At 34.0% G+C, this 26,002-nt stretch overlaps 1 protein-coding gene and 2 long non-coding RNA genes across 4 annotated transcripts in view; 1 reads left to right on the forward strand and 2 right to left on the reverse strand.

The window, feature by feature from the left end:
* Positions 1–26,002, reverse strand: part of LOC124956281 (hemicentin-1) — a 155,817-nt gene that overhangs the window by 49,473 nt on the left and 80,342 nt on the right. The window lies entirely within an intron of this gene.
* On the reverse strand, positions 1,410–25,345 carry LOC124956284. The gene is made up of 4 exons (XR_007103200.1): positions 24,796–25,345; positions 4,852–5,545; positions 3,173–4,368; positions 1,410–2,958 (listed from the first exon to the last, which is right to left on the reverse strand). It is a non-coding gene; the product is annotated as an uncharacterized LOC124956284 (long non-coding RNA).
* On the forward strand, positions 23,735–24,668 carry LOC124956285. Its single transcript, XR_007103201.1, has 2 exons — positions 23,735–24,031; positions 24,117–24,668. It is a non-coding gene; the product is annotated as an uncharacterized LOC124956285 (long non-coding RNA).

Consider the following 26,002-nt stretch of genomic DNA (forward strand, 5'->3'; position numbering starts at 1 on the left):
GTCCTACAAGAGGTCATCCTTGAGTAATACAAAATTCTTGGAATTCGGCAAGTTTCGGGAAGAGTAAGACAGAATGTGGGATGGAAGAGTGGGGGTAATGATAAAGTCTCCCGCGAGAAGTCGTACCCATTCCAAGAGGTAGAGATCTGATATACTTCGCGAAAGTCGAACTTGCAGGAGAGAGAGAGAGAGAGAGAGAGAGAGAGAGAGAGAGAGAGAGAGACTAGAGGTATTTTTATAATTAAATTTTTAATATTCCAACGACGAGCGGGAGTCGGCCAGTCGTGGCAGAGCAAGAAGAAAGGAAAATGAGTTTTCGCGAGTAATTCGGTCGTGTCTGCGGGAGCCCTTCATAAGGAAGACGGAAAGAAAAAAAAAAAATAAAAAAGGGGATCGAAGAGTGTGACAGAGAGAGAGAGAGAGAGAGAGAGAGAGAGAGGGTTAGAAGAGGAAGGTGTGTAGGTGAAAACAGAAAGAAAAAAAAGTGGGAAACCGCGAGGGTACGACGAAAAGAGAGAATCAGCAGGGCGTAAGAACGTCAGAAAGTGTTTATCCTTGAGATTGGACGTCCCAGGAGCCATCTTCGTAATCCCCCCGCAGCAATCTCGTAATCCTGCCGTATAACTTGCTCCTCTTTCCTCAGCTACTTCCTTGAAAGATAGGAAGAGAGAGAGAGAGAGAGAAATGGGGGAGAGAGAGAGAGAGAGAGAGAGCCTGCAAGATATCTTCTTTTTCGTTCTCAAGGCCATTGTGTCCGAGACAATATTTTTCATTCATTTTCCCTAGGGTACCGCAAGAGGGTCGAAGAATAGCTAAAGAAAGAGAGAGAGAGAGAGAGAGAGAGAGAGAAAGAGAAAGAACCCGCATCTCTCTCGACATGGGAGTTCCTCTTCGAAGGACTCCCTGGACGTGGTATTTAAGGATCTCACGATGATCCGTGTTGTCTCACGATCGGTGCAATAACGACCACAAGGACTTTAAAGTAGAAGGGAAAAGGAATGGGGTATAATCGGCAAAGTGTTTTGAATATCTCGATAAGGATCTATTTGTTATTATGTTTTGACATTTTTAAATAAGAATACGCCATTGACTTTTATTTTGTTGTAGATTCCTTATCGATTTTTCTTTCTCTCTCTCTCTTTTTTTTTTTTTTTTTTTTTTTTTTTTTTTTATTAATAATAGTACGTGCTCAAAGGAAAACGATTTAAATAAAATATCCTTAATCGATGTTTATTCATAAAAGAGAATGTCAAATTAAGCTTTCTTACAGGATACATTTGTCGATTATTATTTCTTCATTTAATTCTTTTTTCTGATAGTAATAATGAAAATCCTAGAACTCATTTAACAAGATAAGAAAGAGGATTTTTCGTACTACGCTTTCTATCTACATTCGAGCGTGTCGACAACCCTGAGAGTCGACTAATTACAGACAAACGACCTCCTCGACTTTCTCGAGAATTCAACAGTGTTCACAAGGACAACGGAATAGAACGATTCTAGATAGCTAGCTATCTACGTTGATTTAACGAGAGGTAGATATAACTTTAACTTGGAGATATACCCATACATACATATATATATATATATGTATATAAAGTTTTCTATCTTTTCTTCTTTTCCTCCATTATTTGAATATTTTAATCTAAATATTTGCTCTAGATATCCTTCATTTGATAATGAAGAATCATTACGAAAATAGGATAATAATTCATTATTTAAAAAGGAAAAAACAAAATCGTTCTTATAATTTTATTCTATATAAAATTGTAAGAATTTTTCTTACATACATACATACATACATACATACATACATATGTATATATCATTCTTACTCGAATAACGAGCAGATTTCTTTCTATTCGGATGGTGAACCATCGTCATCCTTTGTCGTGCCCTTGAAGAAAGTGCATGGCAATATTTCAAGGAATTTCGAAGTTGGTCGAATGGAATTTTTGGTGTGTGACGTTGAATCTATACTGGAGGAGGCGTTATTCGAGTTCTCAAGGATGCATCGTGTGGTAGTTCTTAGGTTCGTTTGGAGGGTAAGTCAACTTTTTTCGGAGGAGTGCCAGGAAGAGAGAAATAGAGACAGAGAGAAAGAGAGAGAGAGAGAGAGAGAGAGAAAGAAAGAGAAAGAAAGAGAGAATAGTTTTCTCACTCTTCTTCCAGGCCATCGTAAGATTTATCGGTTCACGAGCACGTTGGGCGTGTTCGTTGCTTTGGCCTCGAAATGAAAGGGCTCTTTGTTTCTCTTTCTCTCTCTCTCTCTCTCTGTCTCTGTCTCTCTGTCTCTTTCTTTGTTTTATTATGTTCATGGACGACGAACGTAAACGTTAATTTGTTGAGTGGTAACTTTTTTTTTCTTTCTTTCTTTCTTTCTTTCTTTCTTCTTCTCGTTCTAATAAAAATTGCACGTTTTTTTCGTGTCCTTTTTCTTTTCCTTTTTCTTCCTTTCTAATAACTCCCTCGCATTAAGTTTCACATATTTCGATTGATCCTTTTTTCACCGAAAAGAAAGTAAACGTCTGTTTGAGGTTAAAATCTTCGTGCGAAACGATACGCTGAGAAAACTAAGTACAAGGCGGATCCGAAGTAACACGATAACCTTCTAGTAGCAAGTTGCTTGCTCGATCGTAGGGATGCTGTTGGGTTAGTCGAGTAGAAGAGACCTCCTTCCTCTTTGTTTAACGAGTGGTCACGCTTTTGGCATCGAGTAAAAAGTAATCTTCGAAAAATTTTTATAGATCATATAATTGCAAAGATGATAACGATTTACATCAGAATATTTATAGATCGATTAAGTATTATATCGTAATTGTTAAGATTAAAATATTTTATCGTATTTATTCGATCAGACCTGTCGTAGACGGAAAACATTGTCGATGTTACTCGTAAAAGTCATCTTGTCGGAAAGGGGTACGCCACGATGAGATATATAGGTCGACAGGGATACGTCTGGAAAGAGATAGAGAATTGGATGTAAATCGAGTGAGATGCAACTCGTGGGAAAACGCGAGTCGGATTCGATCGTGGAAGATCCATCGTTGTATTCGAGAAAATAGAACGTACATACATATATGTATCATCTATTCGTGCATACGTATCTGCATATATATATGTATATATATATATATATATATATATATTGTGTAAACATAGAGAGACATACCTATAGTACATAATCCAAAGGAAGATGATAATACGTTTGAATCGAATGTTAGTTTCCTCGTCAAATATCGTCCCGCGTTCATCGTCAGGCTGCATCATGCGATACATAGCGATCGTCCTCTAATCGAATCATTCCGGTATAGCTCGTGTCGGATAGACCTAGCTAGCTTCGGCTAATTCGATCGTCGAAGCGGTGCAATCGGACGGACTTGAGATAACTCGTTTAAAAATTTCCCATCGTTCGCCGTCTCGTCGGCAAGCTCGTTTTCGCTTCGACGATTTTCTCTCTTTCTCCTCTTCCTCTCTCTCTCTCTTTCTCTATCTATCTATCTCTTTCTCTTTCTCTCCCTTCGTCTTCGTACTCCCTCTTACTCGGCGATCCACAAAACCCACCCCTACTTCTTTACTCCTACCTCTAACCATTCTCGTTCAGGACGTATTTTCTTACCAGACGAGAACACCGTGAGACTCTTGGGGATCTCTCGTACGAGTATAATATTGGAGACTCGACCAACTATTTCTCTCTTTCTCTGTCTTTCTCTTTCTCATTCTCCTTTCCCTTTCCCTTTCTCGTTCTGTCTTCACGTTTCAAGAAATACGATTATGAAAGTGGTCCTTTTCATAGTATATGAACGATCCTTTATGTTCTATTTTATACAGGATTTATAAAGAACTTATGATCACCCTGTGCATTCACTTCATTAGTCCCATTATATATCTTTCTCTTTCTCTCTTTATTTATGTCTCCATAAATACGAATTATGAATGTAATATTTTTCTATAAATATGCAACGATTTTTTCTCCTCTAATATATTTTTTTTATACATATATATATATATAATTTATAGGGAATGATTTAGAGTCACCCTGTATATTATCTTCATTAGTCTCTTTTCATCATTTTCATAATCAAAATCAACGTGTCCTTCGAACTGAACTCGTTCAGGGTTTCTTGAAAGTGTTGATTCATCGATGCAAAAGACGCGTGCTTTAGAAAGGACGACTTAATTATCGTGCCTCGGCTTGATCTTATCCACTTGCTTTTTCTTCCTAGTCTATAAAGAGAATGAGAGAGACAAAGAGAGAGAGAGAGAGAGAGAGAGAGAGAGAGTCAGTCTAGACGTCTATATAATCTTTCTTATCGTCACGTAACGTCTAACGTTGGAATCGGCTGTGTCACGAGAATAATGATCGAACTGGAAGAAGAACAAATTTATTGTTTTAAAAATTTCGATCGATACTTGTTCATAATTACTTATTAATCTTATTATTATTATCATTATTATTATTATTATTATTATTATTATTGTTGTTGTTGTTATTATTATACTTATTATCGAATATCAAACAGGAACACATAGTCCATTAGAATTGTGCTTATTTATAGAAGATTGTTCAAAGGAAATTATTAATTCATTTCTATATTGTTCGTTATTGTTTTAGCTTCGAATAATCGAACAATAATTCTCTCTCTCTCTCTCTCTTTCTTTCTGTCTCTCTCTCCTTCTCTTGTTCCCGTATAAAATTTATTATAATCGCTCATATCAATCATTTCTATCGATTTCGTAATGGAAAACATATAATTGGTTCAGTTCTATTTTCTTTAGAAATAATGCAAAAGAGAGAGAGAGAGAGAGAGAGAGAGAGAGAGAGAGAGAGAGAGAGAGGTATGTAGTAACTATTTTCTAGTTCAACGTCATCAACGTAACGTTCGTTGTTTCATCCTCTTGTGGGTCTTCTGTGTACATCGTACGGCCTCACTCATCGTCGAGGCTTAACGTAGACCAAAAACTCTCATCTTCAAAAAGTACTTCATGAGTAAAACTAACGAAACTACCACAAAGCGGGATCCTAGAAAATTTGCTTTAATCCGTCATCATACTACGTGCATTCAACATTTTTTTTCCCTGCGAAAAAGAAACATTATTATTCGAAATGATTAAGTGTATGTATTATTTTCTTTGTTGTTGTTGTTGTCGTTGCTTTTTTTTTTCTTTTCTTTACTTTTTAAGAGATCATCAGTCAGAATTTGTAATTAATAAGAATAAAATGAATTGTTTTAATTTCTTCCTTTCCTTATCGCATACGAATGCGCAGAAAGTCTAAACGAAAGCTCAGCTTACCCTCGATTGGAAGATCATCATACTTCCACGTATTTCAACTTATTAGGTGTACTTACGTTTTATGTTCCTATTTAGGTCGATAGAAGAGAAAAAAGAAATAGAGAGATAGAGAGAGAGAACTTGTAGGGTTATCGGCTTCTTTTTTCTTTTTCTTCTTCTTCTTCTTCTTCTTCTATTTTTCCCTTCCGTTTTAATGGACTTCAGAGGAAATTTGTCGAGCGAATAAAAACAGAGACCCTTCTCGAGTTTCCTATTTAGGTTAAAATCAATATTCCATAGTATTTGTATATAGGAACAAAGAGAGAGAGAGAGAGAGAGAGAGAGAGACACACACATAGGAAAAATAGAGAAAGAGGATAAAAGAAAAGAAATGAAATTTTTTCTTCGTTAAATTTTTCATCCGTCATAAAAATTTTTCGGACGATATAATTCGATCGGTAAAAAAAAACATAACGCTGAAAATGTAACGTCTTGTGTTTCGTTTTCTAACGAGAGAACAAGAGATACGCATGGAGAAAGGAAAAATAAGTGGAAGTGGTTAAATGCGTGATAAAACAAAGTGGTTGATAGAACGCTCTTGGAGTTCATATTTTTCAATGAATATGAAACGCGAGTAGCTTTGAGGGAATTAACATTTGCTAATATTAAGAAGATTTAAACAGATTTATTTTCTAAATGAATTATATTGAAAAAAGACAATGTCTTTTTCTGTCTTTCTTTCTTTTTTTTTTTTTTTTTTCTTTTGTTAAACATAATATCACAATAGAAATTAATGTTAAAGATATTTTTAATAGAAATTTGTGATAAAGAAAAAAGAAAAGAAAAAAAAAAAAGAAAGAAACGCATATGGATATTATTTCATCGATTTTTTGTTTCATTTGAGAATTTGTGTTGCCCTATTTTTTTATCTCCTTTTTTTTTCTTTTTTTTTTTTTTGCTTTGTTTTGTTTATTGTTCGAAGAAAATTGCAACGTCCAGATGTTGTTGCTCGAATCTCAAGGTATTCTCGAGTATATCCTTGCCAATGTAGACGTCTCGTCGTGTTTTCGTCTGAAGCATTCGTAACGATGTCCAGGGGTTGTTGAGTGTGTTTCTAAACATGGCTTACAGTACTGACCACTCCTCGAGCTTTGTACGTTAGAGAAAGGATGAGAGAGGAAGAGGTGGTGAAGGAGGAAAAGAAGGAGAAGAAGGAGGAGGAGGAGAAGGTGGAGGAAAAGGTTTTGGAATGAGTAAAGTAGAATCTCTCTACTAGGAAAACGAGAGAGAAAGATAGGAAAAGTAGAGATAGGTGGAATTTCAAGCCAAAAGCTCGAATTTACTCCTCTCCCTGCAGACTTTTCAGACGAATTTATTCGGCTCCTAATTATCTTTTTTTTTTTCTCTCTCTCTCTCTCTCCCTCTCTTTTTTCTCCTATTTTTTGGTTTTCTTTTCTCCTTTTCTTTCCCTTTTTTTCTCTCTTTTTTTCTTCATTTTTTTTTCTTTTTTTTCTTTTTTTTTTTTTTTTTTTTAATAAGACAAGTTAACGCGAGAATAGCAATAATCTTCCGTACATTCAGTTTTCTTTTCTTCATTAATTTAAATTATTTAATTCGATTTTCTTGTCACATATATTTTCTTTTCGCTTTTCATTTTTCTTTTTCTTAAATTTTCCCCGTTTTAGAATTCTCCTCATTTTTCTTCCTTTTTTTTTTTTTTCCTTGCTTTTTGCATTATTTCTCTCTACTTATTTTCTCCCGTCGAACGAGCGGAAAATAAAAGGATTATTTCGGTTTACGTTTCGTCGTCGTCCTCGTACTCTTTTTCCTTCTTGATTTTCCATTTTTGCGTACATTTCAAAGAACTTTGCTCGGGGCCGAGCAAACGAGAGGACACGCGTAGCGCAGAAACACCGAGAATGTCCTGCTTCGTTCTTATTTGGCATTCTTTACTTTCCTTCCGCATGAGCTTTTTCCCTTTTCTCGCATTTGATTCTTTCTCTTTCTTTTTCTCTCTTCCTTTCTCTCTCTCTCTCTCTCTCTCTCTCTCTCTCTCTCTCTCTTTCTCTTCATTTTTTGTTCCCTTCCTCGAGCAATTTGTGCCAACGTAAAATGAGTAAGAATATCTTGTTTCTCAGTTTATTTCGTAGCCACTTTTGGTCCTCATCCTCCCCTCCCCCCCCCCGCTCCGCCTTCAGTTGGACGGGGCGAACCTTCCTCACGAAGAAAAATTTTAATTTTCCACGAAAAATATTATAAAAAGAGAGGAAGTTGTTGTACAAGTTAACCGCCGACGACAGTCGGCAGAGTAACTTTTTGAAATTCGAGGGTGTTTTTCGTCTGCTTTATGCAAAAATTTGAAGAAAAAAAAAGAAAAAAGAAAAGGAAAAAACAAAAAACAGAGAAAAAAAATATCGTTTGAAAGTATTTACATGAATTTTCTACACAATGTACAATGCTTGTTATTGGATATTTTCTTTTTGCGGGAAACTTGTCAAAAAAAAAAAAAAAAAAAAAAGAGAGAAAAAAAGAGAGAAAAAAAAGAGAGAAAAAAAAAGGGGGAAAAAGAAAATAAAACGAGACGGAGGCAAAAAATAACGAAGTAAAAAAGTAGAAATAAAAATAATCGAGGTCGATTTGTTAGCAGAGAATAATGGACAATTCCTAAATTTTTCGTCAATTTAGTTGATTATTATTATCTCTTTTTTCTTTTTTAGAATAAAAAGAAGAAGAAAATTTGCTCGAAAATGAGAAACCATACGGCGGTGGTGCAAGAGAGCAAAAAAAAGAAGAAGAAAAAAGAGAGAGAGAGAGAGAGAGAGAGAGAGAGAGAGAGAGAGAGAATGATGTACGTGGATAAAAATAATAATTCATTAAAAAGTGAGATGGCTAAAGTAGTTTAAAATCAAAATGAAGACCCTTTGTCCGTAGATATTCGAAGTAAGACCGCGCGTTTTCAATTAATCCGTGGTCAATTCGATGGCACGGATCAAGAACGTGGACGAGATATCGAGCCGACAGAGAAACAGAGAAAGAGAAAGAGGGAAAGAGAGAGAGAGAGAGGGAGAGGGATGGCGAGAAAGTGGAACGAAGAGGAAGATAGATAACGGACGAGTACCAGGAACGATCGTGGCGGTGGCAACCTGGAAAAGCAATTCAATCTACATCGGCAAGGGAAGAGAATCGAATGGTCGCACTCAAACGGTTCCATTACAGTCAGAAGAAGAAGAACAAAAAGAAATGTTCAAAACGACATGCGGAGCTACTGTCACGAATAATTCCTCTATAGAGACCCTCATTTTCTCTATCCCTTCCTTTATCTCTCTCTAACTCTCAATAACGAGATATTTCAAATATTCTTTTCCCCTTGTAAACTAATATTTCAAATATTTTATCGAACTACAACTTATCGCTCGTTTAGGATCGACATGAATTTTTTATTAATTGTATATATATATATGTATATATGTATATATCACTAACATGAAAAACGAATTGAGCAAACGAAGAGCTGTCCGCAAATGTTTGGCAATATACTGTTTATATACATGTTTACTTACACGTACGTGTTTGCGTTTTACGTATATTAAAAAAAAAAAAAAAAAAAAAAAAAGAAAAAAAAATAGAAGAAAAAGAGAGAAAGAAAAAAAACGAGCTTCGTCATAATATCGACGTCGTTCTTTAAATAATATAAGAAAGGAAAGATAGATAAAAAATCAGTGTACATCGATTCGATATTTCATTGCCAATAATAAAAATAATATTTGACATTATAAAGCGTGATTAGAGACATACATATGTCAAAGTTGAATCTTGAAATATAAAAGAAAAAGATAATATAAAAAAGAAAAGTATATATATATATATATAAATATAAAGATAATTAAAAGAGTCAAGAAGGTGTTCAACATTTTGAACGATACTTTTCTTTCGTCTTCCATTTCGTTTTCTAATGAGACGATTTGTAAGTCGAACGACGATGAATAATTGTTATCCTCCTTCTCTTTTATCGTTTCTTCTTCGTTTCAAATCATTAAATGGACTCGGGGAAAATTCTTCGCGTTAGGTGGTCGGTTCTTTTACTCCCCGTTGTATGCTTGCGTTGAACGTGCCTGTCGATAGATATCCTATGTACGTACAGTTTCGCATTGTCGCGACGAGAGAAGCAATCGATCGTTGCTAAACTTATCGACATTTCGTTTTCATTTCTGTCGCAAGGTCGACACTTTTACGTAATTGCATCTGTAACAGACGTAACTCTGCATGCATCGTAATCTTTCTCATTCGATGTTCTATATATATATATATATATACACATTGAATTCACCCAGAAACTTCTAGTTTTCCAACTATTTTATATTATTCTTTTTACGACTTTTCTTTTTCCTCTAGGTTTTTTTTTCTTTCTCTTTTTTTCCCCCCTAGAACGAACTTTAAAGTCATATCGCGCCGCGCGTATTTGTAACTTTTATATCTGTAATAATTAATATTCGAAATTTATTTCACACGATTATTCAAGGATAAATTTTTCACAAAAATTTATATTCATAGACGATAGAAAAAAGTCGTGTTATAAGGGATAAATTTTTAAGCTGGTTTAAGACATCTTCTTCTTTTCCTTCCTTCTTCTTCTTTCGTTTCTTTTTTTCTCTTTCTTTTTTTTTCTCTCTCTTCGATTAAAATCAATAACGACGATGTATTCGAAGTACTTATTTCTTGTGCGTATGCCCGTGTTAGATATTTCAAAGGTTGTGTAGATCCGACCATTGCAAAGGTTTCATCATCACGAATCGCATTCCATCGAGACTGAACCTCGGCTAATTCCATTTACAGTGGCTACGAAGTACTTAACCCACGACAAAGAGAGATGTCTTTCGAAAGATTAATTTTATATTAAAACGCGGGAGAGAATCTTCTCGCTTATATCAAGGAAGCTCGTTAAGCTTCCACTCGAACTTGTCTTTTGCTCGTTTGAGTTAGCGTCAAACGCGTTACACTTACCCATTAAAACGTATCAACTCCTACGCTTTATTTCAAACGGATCGTCACGCTCTTTCTCTTTCTCATTCTGTATCTTTCAACCTGTTATTATCTAACATTGTTTCGTTATATTAGCTTATCATCAGCCTTCCCATCGCAAATTCAATTACAATGAACAAGCGAAATTTCTATTGTGAGATTTCTCTTTACGTTTGTTGAAATATAATTCCTAATGATATTTGCGATATAACGTAGAATAATATTATCATTAGCAATCAAATGCGATCGATAATATATCGTAATATAACGTTTAAAATCGTAATATAACGTTTTAATCGATTATTCATTCGTCGACGATAATAGAAATTTAATTTAAAGGATAAACGAAAACTTCGTTCGTATTGGAAAATTCTTCGAATGAACGAATGAATGAATGAATGAATGAAAAAGAATAAGATGGTAATAAGACGATGTAAATTATAGCGAGGACTTCGCTCGAGAATTTCCTCTATAAACCCAGTAATATCCTTTAACAGGACAATGTAGGATAATCGAGGAATTAAAGTTACAGGCGGTGATTTCCTTCGAGTATAACCCCTAAGTTTAGTGTCCCGTTCGCTTCTCGATTTCAACGACGTCAACTCATCGTGAAAGAAAGACGTTACCTTTTCTCCTTTTTCCTTTTCTTCTATGGATTCTTTTTTTTTTTTCTTTCTTTTTTTTTCTTTTTTTATCGACGAGTTAATTTCTTTTAGTTTTGATATTCTTTCTTTATTTTTTCTTTTTTGTTCTTTTTTCTTTTTTGGAATACGATTGCATAATAATCGAATATAGTTGGAAAAAGTTAAAAAGAAAAAGGAAAAATTTAACTAAGATTTACTTCCGAATACTGTCGACCACTTCGAATCGATTTCATCGTAGACTACGTGCGTGTCTTTGACCCGAAGTGACCTCCTCTCTCTCTCTCTCTCTCTCTCTCTCTCTCTTCTTATCGTCCTCGAAAGGTTCGTCGATGTGCTTAGGAACAGGTCGTTGCTTTATCTCGAAAACTGAATGGATTTGTGCGAAGGTACGAAAAATTGCGGCGTTTATGGAGCGTGACAAAAGTTGCGAATCTGTCGTCGACAGGCTGCTATTTTTATTTAATTTTATTTTTAAACAGTGATCTCAGTTTAATTCCAGAACAAGGTTCAGCGTCGTTCTATCGCGTTGAGTAATACGTATTTAAAAAAAACCTCGTTTAATTAGTATTTCTCTCTCTCTCTCTCTTTTTCTCTTTTAATTGCTTCTCAGTTCTCTTTCACTCTCTTCCTCCTTCTCTCTCTCTCTCTCTCTCTCTCTCTCTCTCTATTTTATTCATTCATTCTTTCTGTAAATCATCGACGTTTACGTTGACACATGGTCCATAGTATTTCCATATTTATCACATTCACTGTGACTTGGCGAAGGACAAAGATAGAAGATAGATAAAGATAGAAGTAGAAGGAGACAGAGAGAGAGAGAGAAAGAGAGAGAAAGAACGAGTCGGTCATGCGAATCTTGGTGTATGTACGCTTATTTCTCTCGAGTACTGCTGCTCTTGATAGGCGCTTAGCTTGTTAATGGGTTTATAGAAACCACCGTTTTCACTACGCAACTGTCTAATTCAGACCAGTTTAATAAGTTTCCAAGTTGACAAAGAGAGAGAGGGAGAGAGAGAGAGAGAGAGAGAGAGAGAGAGAGAATGAGAGAGATATTGAAGTAGTAAGCTCGCCGATCGAACGTATACGAGAGAAACGAGTAATTAATATTTAAAAAATTACCTCAGTGTTTTTCCAATGATTTTGTTCTTTTGTTTCCAATCTGTTTTCAATATCGAAATTGTGAATATCGATGAGATTTATATTATTCTATAACAGCATTGAAAAATCATTGTTTATTAATATAAAATAGAGATAACGAGAACGCACAATACTTGTCTCACGTTAATTGCACTTCACAAGAATCGACGTAGATTCATTTTCGAATATGCATATCGATTTTTATTTTTGTCATAACGTTTGTCAAGAATATCGACCTGTGTCAATTTTTTGGTATTTATATTTTCTGATCGGTATCCATATTCATGGAGTCGATTATACCATAGGATAAAACTATTTCGAAGATAGCAAATATTCATATTATATACATATATATATATATATATATATATATATATATATATATATACACGGTTGTGAACAATCTCGATTTGACGAATTTCTCTTCGCTGAACTCTCGTTTCGTAACTGGAAATGAATTCTCTATTTTCTCTTTTTATCTTTCTCTTATTCACTCAGCCACTATTTCAACATAAAACAGTAAACTTTTCATCTCTTTTAGCGCGTCGCTCGTTTCTATATCAATAAGCTGCTGCGGTAGATAGTCCATTTCGCTTTTAATTAACCGTAAGTTATTTTAAACCATTCGCTGTGTGCGATATTGCCAAGATTATAGAGTGAACTTCCTTCGAAAATAATAACATTTTCCTTTATGAACTTTAGTATAGGATACTTCTCGGAGAAAGATACAGCATCTGTATAGCTTCGACATTTCTATCAATTTAAAATGTTACAAACTAAAAATACGTCGATCTATGCTGTTCGAACATTTCTCTCTTATTATTATAAAAATAATACGATTAATTCTTAAATTTTATGAATCTTTATGATTTTATTCGACGTCGTACGATCTCTCAAACGAATCTTTAATAAAACTATGGAATTAAAAAAGAAAAGAAAAGAACCGAAGGCAAATCGAAATAATATAAAAAAATGAGAGAAAAATGCTTGGAAATTTTAAATGAAGACAAATTCCAAATAGATTTGTTGTTTCGTTGAGAAGAGATAAAGGACATGATAGTTTCGTTGTAATCGTCGAGCCGTTAACGAGAAAGAGAGCACGATTAAGGTCTTCCTGTATTCACTTCTTTGTTCTCCCTTGTTCTTTCGTTTCTCTCTCTCTCTCTTTTTCTCGTTTTATAAATTCGCGTGGCTAGTCACGAACGAAGAAGTCGTTTAATATCCGGTGAAGCCAATGTTTTCGTAACCCTAGAAAGGCTACGAGCACGTTTCAAGCACGAGCCATGAAAATGCCATAGGCTTATTTCCGGGCCGTTCGACTTGGCCAGCTTCTCGTGTATCACATGCTGCTCGCAGATGTTGAGTCTCTTTATTATTTTATTTTTTTCTCTCTACCCTCCCTTCCTCCCCCATCCCTGCCCCTTCGCTCCCTTTTCTTACCTCTAACGTCATCGTGGATCAAGAGTCGATTCTTCGACGTACACGTGTATAGTTTCTTTTTTTTTTTTTTTCTTTTTGTTTTTTTATTATTAGACATCCATTTGTCGTACATTTGTAGTTGTCATCGATTATCATCGATAGAAATAGAAAAAGCAGCAATTTTACAATTGACTTCGATCGCTCGTCTCTCTCTCTCTCTCTCTCTCTCTCTCTCTCTCTTTTTGAAATAAAAAAGATACGACGAAAATAGGAATGATATATTTTTCTTTTTTCTTTTTTCCATTTCTTTTTCTTTTAATCGAGCGTTTGCAGTTTTTCGAGAAAACTAGAGCAGATTGTACTCGCTCTCTTATTTTTTTTTTGTATTTTTTTTTTTTTTTTTTTTTTTTTTTTTTTTTTTTTTTTTTTTTTTTTTTATTTCTTTTTCACCTTTTTTCGAGAAAACGAGAAGAAGTCGGGCAAGGTCTCTTTCTTTTTCTCTCTCTCTCTCTCTCTTCTCACTTCGCTTGTGCCTCGAAAAAAGAACTCCGTGTATTTTTCCATTGAAATTATAATAGAATCTGAAACGGAATTCGTTACCTTTTTATTTCGCTCTCCGCGACTTGCTTCTGAAAATGGGAAAAACGGAACGGGAAAGGGAATTCACGCTTGAACGAGTTGAAATTCTTCTTCTCTTTCTCTATCTCTGTCCCTCCCTCCCTCTCTCTCTCTCTATTTTTTTTCTTTCTCTTTTTTTTTGCAGCTTCTTTTTTTTTCTTTTCTCTTTTTGCACGTAATTAAATACGTCGTTATCTTTTTAATGAACTTTCGCAAATATTTCTCTCTATCTGGGTGCGTGCGTTTAATGGTTTTAGAAAATCCCAGAGGAGTCAAACTATTACTACTACCATTACTATTTTGTACTAGTCCAACTCACTGGACTCATATATACATATAATATATTTCTTTAGTGATAGTACACGCGCATACATACATACATACACACACACACACACACACACATATGTACATTATTTTTGTTTACGTATATGCTTTACTACGTCTATCTATTATCAAGATAAATGTGTTACTCTTTAACGTATCCATGTAGCTTTCATTTGACGACGACGATGACGATGACGACGACTACGACTACGGACAAGGAAGAGGAAAACGAAAAAGAGAAAGAAGAGGACGACGACAACGTGCCTGCTACGAGATTCCTTTTTTTACGCTTTAGAGAACTCCAAAACGGTATTAAAAATTCACTGGAATAGTGAGATGAAAAAGGTAACGACATGTATAATTACATGAAAAAAGAAAAAAAAGGGGGCTAAAAAAAGCGGGAAGAAAAGAATAGACTCACTGACAGACTCATTAGATTTAGCAACGTAATGAACGTGTGACGTGGCCGCCTTTTAATACTATTTAATATTTTCGTCATGTATTCTAACCGAGAGTATTCTTTATTAAAAAAAAAGAAAGAAAAAAAAAAAAAATAGAAGAAAAAAAGAAACGAACACAGAAAAGAAGAATTTTGCACATTTGCTCTACGAATAGTCGAATAAATGAAACGAACGCGTAAAAACGAGACAATTAAGCTAGAGTTCCAATAGAGAATAAAATGGGATAGAGAGCCCTTTCGCGTTTTTCTGATTATTTCCATTTTACCATTTTAAACCACGCTCGTTTTCGCGCGTTCTCGTGGCTGTGCGAAATTATACGAGCGTCTCGTTTTCAAAAAGAAGAGGGGGAACGGGAAGTAAGAAAAAACAAAAAAGAAAAGAAAAGTATCAAGGATAAAAAGAAAGAAGAAATATAGGGGAATGTATTTGGACGTGAACGTTTCGAGTAGTCAGTGATAAAATAAATTTCCAGCTATGCTTTAATAATAATAAATACAGTATCGTATATAATACGATTTCAGATCATAAATAAATGCTCCTGTTTTATTTTATTCTATTGTAGATATCGAATGAATCGATAGATCGTGTATATATTTACTTTATCAAAATTTATTGGATTTATATTAATATTTTATTGAAGAAATACATATACAGGTATATATATATTGACGAAATATATACGTATATATATATATATATATATATATATATATATATATATATATCAATCGATTTCATTCATGAAATATATATACAGGGGTATATATTTTTTTATTCATTTTTTATTTCTTTTTTATTTTTTTTTTATTTCTTTTATTTTTTTTTTTTATTTTTTTTTTACTTATTTACTTTTTTGTCTTATTAGATATTACACAGAAAGAGAATAATAAAAGGCGTTTGTAGATAAATTCTTCTAAATAATGACGATAAGTGACAGTAAGAAGAAGTCGATAAGGATGCCGACCTACTCAATTTCCTTTCGTATCAAGACATTTTGTCGATGACAGTTTCTCCGATATCTCGTGCACATTGAGAATCTCGACGTTCTCAAGTGACAATTTTTATCTCAATGAATCGACAAAACACGATTTCCTAGAAAATCACTCTATCCTTTTCGATTTTTCTTAGCCATATATATATTTTATTGATTACCATCGAAATAAACATTTTTTCATCGTATAAAGATTTACTGATAGATAAAGATCATTCGTACCTTTTCGACATAGACTAATAATACACTCACATATCGACGTTCTAATGAATCGTTATAATAACATTAATAAAATCGTATCTTTTTCATACTGAATGAAATTTTAGTAAAAAGTTTTATGCCTTTGTGGGTCAAACCAAACTCGTACGCATAACGGTTAACGTTCTCGTATAAATATCAAAGCTCTAATTAGCCTGGCGGGTACGCACGTGCTGCAGGCTGTCCCCGAAAACCCATCGAATTCGTAATTATGGGTTTAATTGAAAACGCCGGTGGCTTCTCTCTGTCACCGTCACCGAAGTAGCTCGCTTCGAACGTGGGTGGTATTCGAAAAGGGGGTAGACAGAGAAGGAGATATATTGAGAGAGAGAGAGAGAGAGAGAGAGAGAGAGAGAGAGAGAGAGAGAGGAAGGGAGGGAGGGAGAGAGGAAGAAGTAGAAAGAGAGAGAAGAGAGGGGATAGAATAAGGGAAAAGAGTCGTAACCTCGAATCTCGTGGGAGGAAACCGATTCAAAGCTTTCATCGATGTAGGGCTTGTTAACGAAGGGTCGAAGTTGAAAGAGTGCTATTTTATAAAAGGGCAAGGTCGAAAATAAAAATGTGAAAATGATTAATAGGAGTTAAATTCAAGAAAAGGACATTAATATCTTTTATTTCATTAGAAAATTTTATTTCGCTAAAAGTATCGAATGTACGTACATGTATACAAAAAAATGTATGTATATGTGAGTGCGTGTGTATGTGTGTGTTCGTACACGTATATGTCTTTTATAAGTAATAATAAAACATATAGAAAGTAATTTGGATCGATATTGTTTACAAAGAGATAACCTTACCTACTACGCATTTATATACATACATTTGTTTATATAATAGTACGTGCGTACGTTGCTCATAAGAAATACACGATTGTATTTGTACAAAGTCATTGATCGATCGTTCTTTCGATTTCATTTGCCCGTTCGTCCTTCTCCTTGAAATTCCTCAATGTGAGACAGTACCGATCGGGACACTGAATAGCTCGCACGCTTTGGAATATCTCTCTTCGTTTATAATTTCGTTAAAATTTTTCAACGAAAGAACCAAGTAATTAATATTTCGACTAATTATATTTATTTATTACGGATACTATATCCCATCTCATCGTTAATTAATTAAATTTGATTTTATTTCTAGCTTTTATATTCAAGATTTCTTTTTAAGAGAGTATAAATTTTTTAAATGTTTTAATCGTTCATACGATACAAACTTGTTAGATTATTTAACACGTTTTCTGACCTTGTTACTTTTCTATATATATATATATATATATATATATATATATATATATATATATATATATATATCGTTCTTTCTCTTTGGACAGAATCGCCGAAAGCGTTTTCCTCCGATACTAGTACGATACACCACACCACCTGTAGAACGAGTATGGGGGACATAGCTGGAAGCTGTATTATCCCGTACAGCATATAATTGACGCTTACTCCGTATAATTCAAGCGATTACCTATAAGCTCAGTCTTCATTTTCTCTATCTATAATCCTACTTATTATATTCCGAATATTTCGATATAATCCATTTATGCAAAACGAATAAGATTAAGAATATTTTTCCTTATTTATTATTATTATTATTAATGAGAGAAAGGTGTAGGCAAATATCTCATTTTAGAGAGCGTTAACGTTTTTATTGATTTTCTTTTTTTCTTTTTTTTTTTTTTTTTTTTTTTCTTTTTATTACTAATTCAACGTAACTTTTAATGCGTCTTAGAAATACATATTTCTGTTTACACAGGAAGGATGACAATCGATTAATATACGAACTAACATTATTAACTATTCGTATATCATCTTTATATTATCGTTAGAAAATCTTTCTCTACGATTTATTATGCTTTAATTATATAGTTTAATATATGGATTAGTTTCTAAATTTATCTTAACGTATACGAAAATATCGACGCCGACCAGAAACATCAAAGCATGTGTAAGAACGGACATTAACCGAGTATAACGATCGTTAACGATTTTGAAAAACATTGCAGAGAGAGAGAGAGAGAGAGAGAGAGAGAGAGAGAGAGAGGAAGTCTGTACAGAGATTGAACGGTCTGCTCGTAATCCAGAAGTCGTCAAACTGTTTGTTTCTCTTTGGAGTCGAAGTAATAACACGAGTCGATCTTATGTTAGACGCGAGATAGAAAGAGAAGGAGAAAGAAAGAGAGAGAGATGGTAGAGGAAGAAAAGCGTTTATGAAGTCTGGTCGAGAAACGAAGTAACACAACGGAAGGTTTCAGTTTCTTCTTATTCTCTTTCTCTTCCTTCTCCTTTTCCTCCTCTGTACCCCCTCTTTCAACCCTTCCCATCTCTGCGCATCTCTGCAACTCCTCTCGTAACTCATATCCAAGTTAAACAAGCAAACGCCGAAGCGTTGGCGCGTAAACGTGCGAGCTAGTGAATTCTCCCTAGGTAAGTTAGCTCCTGGGCTGGCCAGTTTTCTCTCTCTCTCTCTCTCTCTCTTTCTCTTTCTTTCTCTCTCTAGTTTCTCATCTTTCGTCTTTCGGTGGAAAACGTGGAGGAAAACGATAAAGAAGAAAAGAAGAGAAGACGTTAAAATAAATCACGTTTGGGGTGAGCGTCTAAGCGATATATATATATATATATATATATATATATATATATATATATATATTTCATCACCTAGCACGAGCTCAAAACGAATGGACCATAGAACGTCAACTCTTTGTGAAATTTAATAAATTACGTACATATATAATAGTAATACATGGGGAGTGGAGGGGTTGATAGTTTACAATGCGTTATTTTATTGGTTTTATTTATTAGTTTTATTTATTTATTTTTCTTTTTTTTCTCTCTATCTCTTATCTCTTTTTGTTCACGTTAAATATTACATTGTGAAAAAAAAAAAAAAACAACGGAAAGATTGTAAATCATTCAACGTTCGTATAAAAAATATCATTGTGTTCATTGAACATGAAATGAATATAAGGATTATCAAATTTCGTACGAGAGTCTTTTGTAAGAAAATTTCAATTCGAGATTGATCTTGAAATATTTTACGAATAGAGAACGATTATAACTGTATGAATATTATCCCGAAACTTGGTCGAAAGCCACTGCGATATTCGACTACCCTACTGGCCGACATAATTTCTGGCTGGATTTCTCTCTCTCTCTCTCTTTCTCTCTCTCTCTCTCTTTCATTGTTTTTCTTTGTCTCTCTCTATTTCTCTCTCTTACTCTCGTATAGATACGCAGACACATGGATTCGGATATTCGTGCAAACCTGATATCCGAATTATGATCTAGCCGTCATTCATTTCAGCATTCAAAGAGCATCCACGCTCGAATTAATTCACGTATGGAGTTATTTCATGGATGAGTATTCGTGCGGAAGACTCGATCGACGTTATTTGGGGTAGAAATAATAATAAACATTCGATACTGACTTCGTCGTTATCGTTTTCTCATTTTTTTTCTTTTCCTTTTTCTCTTGAATTATATTTTAGAAATATAAATGGCGTTACGCACGATAGTACAATGCACTTTCATTGCATAATTTATAATGTTTAGAACAAAAGAAAAAAAAAAAAGAAATGAATCGATTCATAATTAATATGATCGTTCGTTAGACTTGAAAATATGATTAACCAATTTTTTTTTTTTTCCTTCGACTATTTTAGGCAATTTGCCATTACGACTGTGTACAACAATGTTACAAATATAGATCGAGGAAACGCATTTAGATTCTTCTAAGTTAGCAATAAGAAGTTTTGGCTACGGTGCCAAAACTTGTCTAATTCGTACGTATCCATTTGAAATTTAAATTTCTTAAAAGCTTGTTATTTTTATCGATACCCAGTTCAAAATAAGTTCATTTTATAGATACATTTAACGATTGTAGTTCACGAAATATAGGAAACATAATTTATTTATTGAATTAAATTGGATTAATGTTCAAGCTGCCAATAATTCTTTCTATATTTCCAAACATAAGAAGAGAAATTTGTTATATACTATCAATATCTATTAGTTAATAAAACTCATTCTAACACGTCGGTGGTATTGTCGCGTTGATATAGAATTTAATCATTTGATCCAATTCGAATCATAGTTTGTATTAAGCATTAAAATTCTAATTAGCTTGTGCGGTAAACACAGCTTGGCTTGAGAAAAACACGTTGCACCATAAAAGAAGGGAAGTTAGAAAGAGAGAGATAGAGAGAAAGAGAGGAAGAATCTTATAGTTTCCTCTCTCTCTCTCTCTCTCTCTCTCTCTCTCTCTCTCTCTCTCTCTCTCTCTCTCTCTCTCTCTCTCTCTCTCTTACACCGGCTTGAAACAACGTCGCACAAACATTCGCTATATTAACGGCCCGTGAGAACGAACCGGTTGGCTTAATGGCATCATCGTAGGAAACGCGCAGTTACGAAGTTGCCTCGTTGCGTCGTCTCTTTTTTTTTCTTTCTCTCTCTCTCTCTCTCTCTCTCGCGTGCGCGCGCTTTCTGTTTTTTTTCTGTGTCTCTTTTTTTTTTCTTTTTGTCTCCGTTGGATCCTCGTTATCGTAGTAATTCATGGTGGAAAACGAACGAACGGACGGACGGGACGTCGTCCGACGTGCGTCTTCCGGACGACAACGACGACAAGAAACGTTAGTTGTGGATAATAGTCAAGTTCTCTTGATCTTCGATCTTTTAATAGAATCCAATCGTTTGGATCGAGATTCGAATTGAATGGTAATCATCATTTAGGATAAGAACGTTTGCCTCATATGATCTTGAGATTTATATCGTAGAATATCGATTAGACAGATCAGTCGACGATGAATTAGTTTTATTTATTTATTTTATTTTCCTTCTTTTTTTTTTCTTTCTTTTTTTTTTTTTTTTTTTTCTCTTAGTCGTTAAGATCTAGCCGTCTTTAATACGTATTATTTTAAAGAGATATAAAAATGCTTATCGAATTTGTAATGATATTTATAATCGTTGATAATTCATTAAAAGAAAAAGAAAAAGAAGTCATCTTTTTGAAGGATTTATTTAGACAATGTTTTTTATGCTCCGAACGATTAATCATCCAAATTAAAACTATTTTCATAGATATGCAAATGTATACGTGTATATGTATATATATTTTCTTAAACGATTAAAATATTTGTTTATAATATATCATATAGTTATTTATAATGTTTATTATCAATGAATATATAAAAGTAAAGTAGTATATTGCATGTAACAGATAATGGAAATGAAGATAAGATGATTAGGTTGGTAGCTTTATACGTAGCTCATTTGTAACGATTCACTTTGACAGGTTCGTAAGGCTTGCTTGGACTTTTGTTTATATTATGAACAAAGGTGTCGTGTTCAGCGTGACACGAGTGCATACGAACGCATACAAGAGAACAACCAGAGAATTAATCGTTGTCCCGTGACATCTTTGGTCGATGCTTTCGCGTGTCCCGATCATGATTCTCGATAAGGATAACGGTTTCGTGCATAATCGTTCTGTCGAGTTATCGATCGTTCACTTGCTGACCTGTCGACCAATTCCAATTTCTCAGAAAACTGTATGATCCTTCATTGTTTCTTTTTTTTCTTTTGTTTTTTTTTTTTCAATAGAATAATATTTGAGATATGAAATCTATCTGGCAATATAAATCTTATAATATTATTGTTTCAATATAAAAGAAATTAATTGTCTAATGCTTGTAAGAGTTATTATTTAATCTTTGTATTACATCAATATTTGCACATTTGTATATAATTTTTATTCGTTGTTTCGTTCGGACAAAGTAAAAAGAAAAAAAAAAAAAACAAAAAAAAGAAAAAAAAGAAAAATTACTCCACAAATATTCATAAATATAAATTTCATATGACTAATTATTAATCGTACGATCGTTCAATTAAAATATGATTTTAAAAATAATTGAGATTCTATCGTTATGACAATCAGTTTGAATCGAGACTTGAATATGGATTCGTGACGCAGAGTTCGCAAAGTTCGACGCGGAGGCATTTCCTGATTAACGCGAACCTCGCCTGACCCTTCAACCCCTTTCTCCTCCACACGTTGGCGGCCATTCGTCGACCGCAGAGAAAGAGAAAAAGAGAGAGAGAGAGAGAGAGAGAGAGAAAGCTCGAAGGTCGAGCTCGCGAAAAGATCAGACGCGAAAAAGGTGGAGGAACTGCTCGGTTTCAAGCTGAAGGCGAGCAACCCTTTTCATTTCAAGATGGACGAGTCTCGATATGCACTTTTGCAAATTGCTTGCCACTTGGACTGGTTCTTCTCTTCATCGAAATCCAAAAGATGCGCAACCTTTCCTTTACTCACATGTATATATGTACATATGTACATATGTATATATATATATGTATTATATATGTTTCTATCTCTTCTCTTCACTTTATTAATCTTCATAGTGATTTCTTTTTTATTACTATTACTTTATAAATATATATATATATATGTACATACGTAGAAATGTAAAGAGCTATAAAAACTAATACGGAGGAAAAGCATTGTAGTATCCTGTAATACTTTTTCTAATCGTTCGAATCGTACGATATAAAAAATTTGTACGAAGCAGCTGTTTGAAATTTTGGAGAGAAACGCGACTACCTCCACCCTCAATCTAGTCGACCATTTACCATCACCATCGGTCACACACCCTCATCCAACCCCCGATTCGTAGGACTCTCTTCTTAAGACTTTTAAAGCGTTCTTTAGCGTCCATTCTCGTGTCCTTTGTACGAGGTACGCGTTTTGCTTTTCTCTCCTTCTTTATTTCTTTCTTTTCTTCTTTTGTCGTTGAGGCCGCGCAGGTGCGGCCACAATACGGCGAGAGTACGAAGTGGCACCGGCAATCGTCGTCGCCAGACGGTATTCAAGATGCGCTGTGTGCAATGAACGTGGCCAGGATGCGGGGGTGAGCCTTGCCATTTACTTGTATACGTGTATGCGTAAAGGTAGAAAGAGAGAGAGAGAGAGAGAGAGAGAGAGATTTAAACTCGTCAAACCAGATCGGATTATTAAACCCTTCTCACTGCGAACCTTTATTTCCCTATGAATAGCCATCGATTTCAATTCACTCTAGTAAATTTCTCTGTACGATTTGTTAATAATCTCTCATTGGCACGCGACCCGACCAAACGATTTAATTCAAAAAGGCATTTAATATTTATCTTTCAATGATATCATTCGTCTAATATCCTATAAATAATTTTTTTTTCTTACGATATATTATGAAATATTTATATATTCAAAAATGAAATGTGAGAATTTCTTTCTTTATTTCTTTATTTCTTTATTTCTTTATTTTTATCGCATGCATATGCATGTATATATATATATATATATCTCGTTTATTTTCGTAAATATTAAACTAGCATTTTTATTATCGTTGTTAGAAAATAGATACGAATATATATTTAGAGATCCAGGTGTAATTTTGATATATCTTTTTTCTAACATCCGGAAGATAAGAGATAACGAAACAAAAAAAAAGTATATATACGTATATACATATATACATACATATACGTATACGTTCTATCGGGGGAAAAGAAAATCTGTCGAGATTCAATAAAAAAAAAAAAAAAAGAAAAAAAAAAAAAGAAGAAAGAAAAGAGAGGGTAAGAGATAAGAGTTATCGGAAAGTCGAAAGATAAAGTGGAATCACAAGGAGAGCTCTGTAAGGCATTCATAAAAAGACGTTACCGTCGTCTTCGTCGTAGTCGTTTATCAAAAGATCGTCCAGAGCAATTGAACTTTGATCGTAGTTTAATTAACAATGAAATTACAATCTACTCGTCGACTTTCTCGCCTATTCACTTTTCTCGAATATTAGTGAAAGCTCCTCTATAGGCTTGTCACACAGTTTGAGCTGTCAAACCACGTGGAAGAAGGTACGGATATTAAACGTCAAATTTGATTACTTCATTTATTTTATCGTATGATTTGAATTTTTTAATTTTTCTCTTATTTAATTAGTACGATTTACTTAAAAAAAGAGACAAAGTAAAGCAAGAGAGAGAGAGAGAAATAGAGTGAGGAAGTATATGTGAGTGTGAGTGAGATGGAACAACGAATACGATTAACGATGGAAGACATCGTCTCGTTCAAGCTTATTTCTTGCCAAGCCAAAAAGGATTTTGGCAAACTCTCCCACGTCTATACTCGTTGTGTCCTCCTCCAAGGTTCCCAACTTTTTAACCCTCTTTACTCTCACCGATGTCTCGAGCCAGAAAATGCGTTCTTTGATCTTCGAAAAGGAAAGAAGAAATAAAAAGGAAAGAAAAAGGAAAGGAAACGAAAAAAAAAAAAAGAAGAGAAAAACAAAAAGAAAAGAATTCGATTTGTCCAGTCGAAAGTTCATATATTTTAAGAAATTTCAAGAGTTCTATTAATCATTACCAATGAGATCTTTTACTTGAAATTATAATCAATTATTTGATCTATCGAAAATCGAATTCAATTTGAAGACGTTTGGAGTCCATTTGTGTGATAATTTTGATTTAATTAAATTTAATCGTTATTATTAGAGATCAATCGGATAGAAGGAGTCTCCTTGATAGTAAAATTTGTAGATGAGAAGAAAAAGAAAGGAAGATGGAAGAAAGAAAGAAAAATTGTAAAAAATTAAGATGAACTTGTTAGAGACGTGTCATACTTGTTAAGATTTCGAAATTTTAACATATCAAGTGCCCTCCTTCCTTCCTTCCTTCCTTCCTTCCTTCCTTCCTTCCTTTCTTCCTTTCTTTCTTCTTATTCTTCGTCCTGGTAGCTTAATTAAAGAGGAAAATTCAATTTCCTTGCTCGTAGCCGCGAGTTCTCCCCTTAGCAGCACCATGGAAACCGTAGAACGAGGAGAATCTCGATCGGAGAACAGCGAGTGTTCGGATATCTCTCCAAGGGAAATCCGATAAGAGAAGCAAAACGATCCTTCCGTGCTTATGATAACATTGTTAGAAAGAGAGAGAGAGAGAGAGAGAGAGAGAGAGAGAGAGAGAGAGACAGAGACAGAGGAAGTTCCCTTTTATTATCTGGTCGAACGTAAACGTCGATTTCAGGCGATGAAAGTGGACACTCAATTTTTTTTCCCTCTCCCCTTCTACGTAGATAAGAAGAAGGACATCTGTTTTTGATGATCGATCGATCCTTTGCAATTCCTTTATGTAGATACATATATATATATATATGTATATTATTTATCTTCTTGATACTTAGATGTTATATAGATATATAGAACAAGAGGTCATGCAAGGAAATTATTAAATATCTCGACAAAGTAGAACAAATTTTTCTTGAGATTTATCTCGCAATTAAATGAATTATGAATATTATTATTATTATTATATTTTATTAAATGTTAGATATATGAATTATATGAAGTAGGAAAGATTTTTCTCTATATTTATCATAATTAATAAGTAACAATATGGGTATATCCTATATTTTTAAATTAAACAGGGAAATGATATAGATCAAATGGGACATGGAGTCATGCGAACGGGTTAACAAATTTTAATAAGAAAGTAGACAGGATTTGTTTTTCGTGAATTTATCGTGATTAATGAATAACAATACACCATGATTAATGTTTACTTGTGAAACTTGTGATATAGATCTTGAAAGAAAAATCATGCAACGAAATCACGAAGAAAATTACGCAGAAAGTCACCAAAAAAAAAAAAAAAAATATAAAAAAGACTTTTCATAAAATTGATCATAATTGATAATACGTACGTATATAGTAATCGAATGAAGAGAAGAGAAAAGAAAAAAAAAGATAAGAAAGGAAAAGAAAAGAAAAGAAAAGAAATGTGGTAGGTATATAGGATCGTCTATTGCGATCGGTGTCTTGAAAAATCGATTTG

The sequence above is a fragment of the Vespa velutina genome, chromosome 21, assembly GCF_912470025.1.
Source record: "Vespa velutina chromosome 21, iVesVel2.1, whole genome shotgun sequence".
Taxonomy (NCBI): Eukaryota; Metazoa; Arthropoda; class Insecta; order Hymenoptera; family Vespidae; genus Vespa; species Vespa velutina.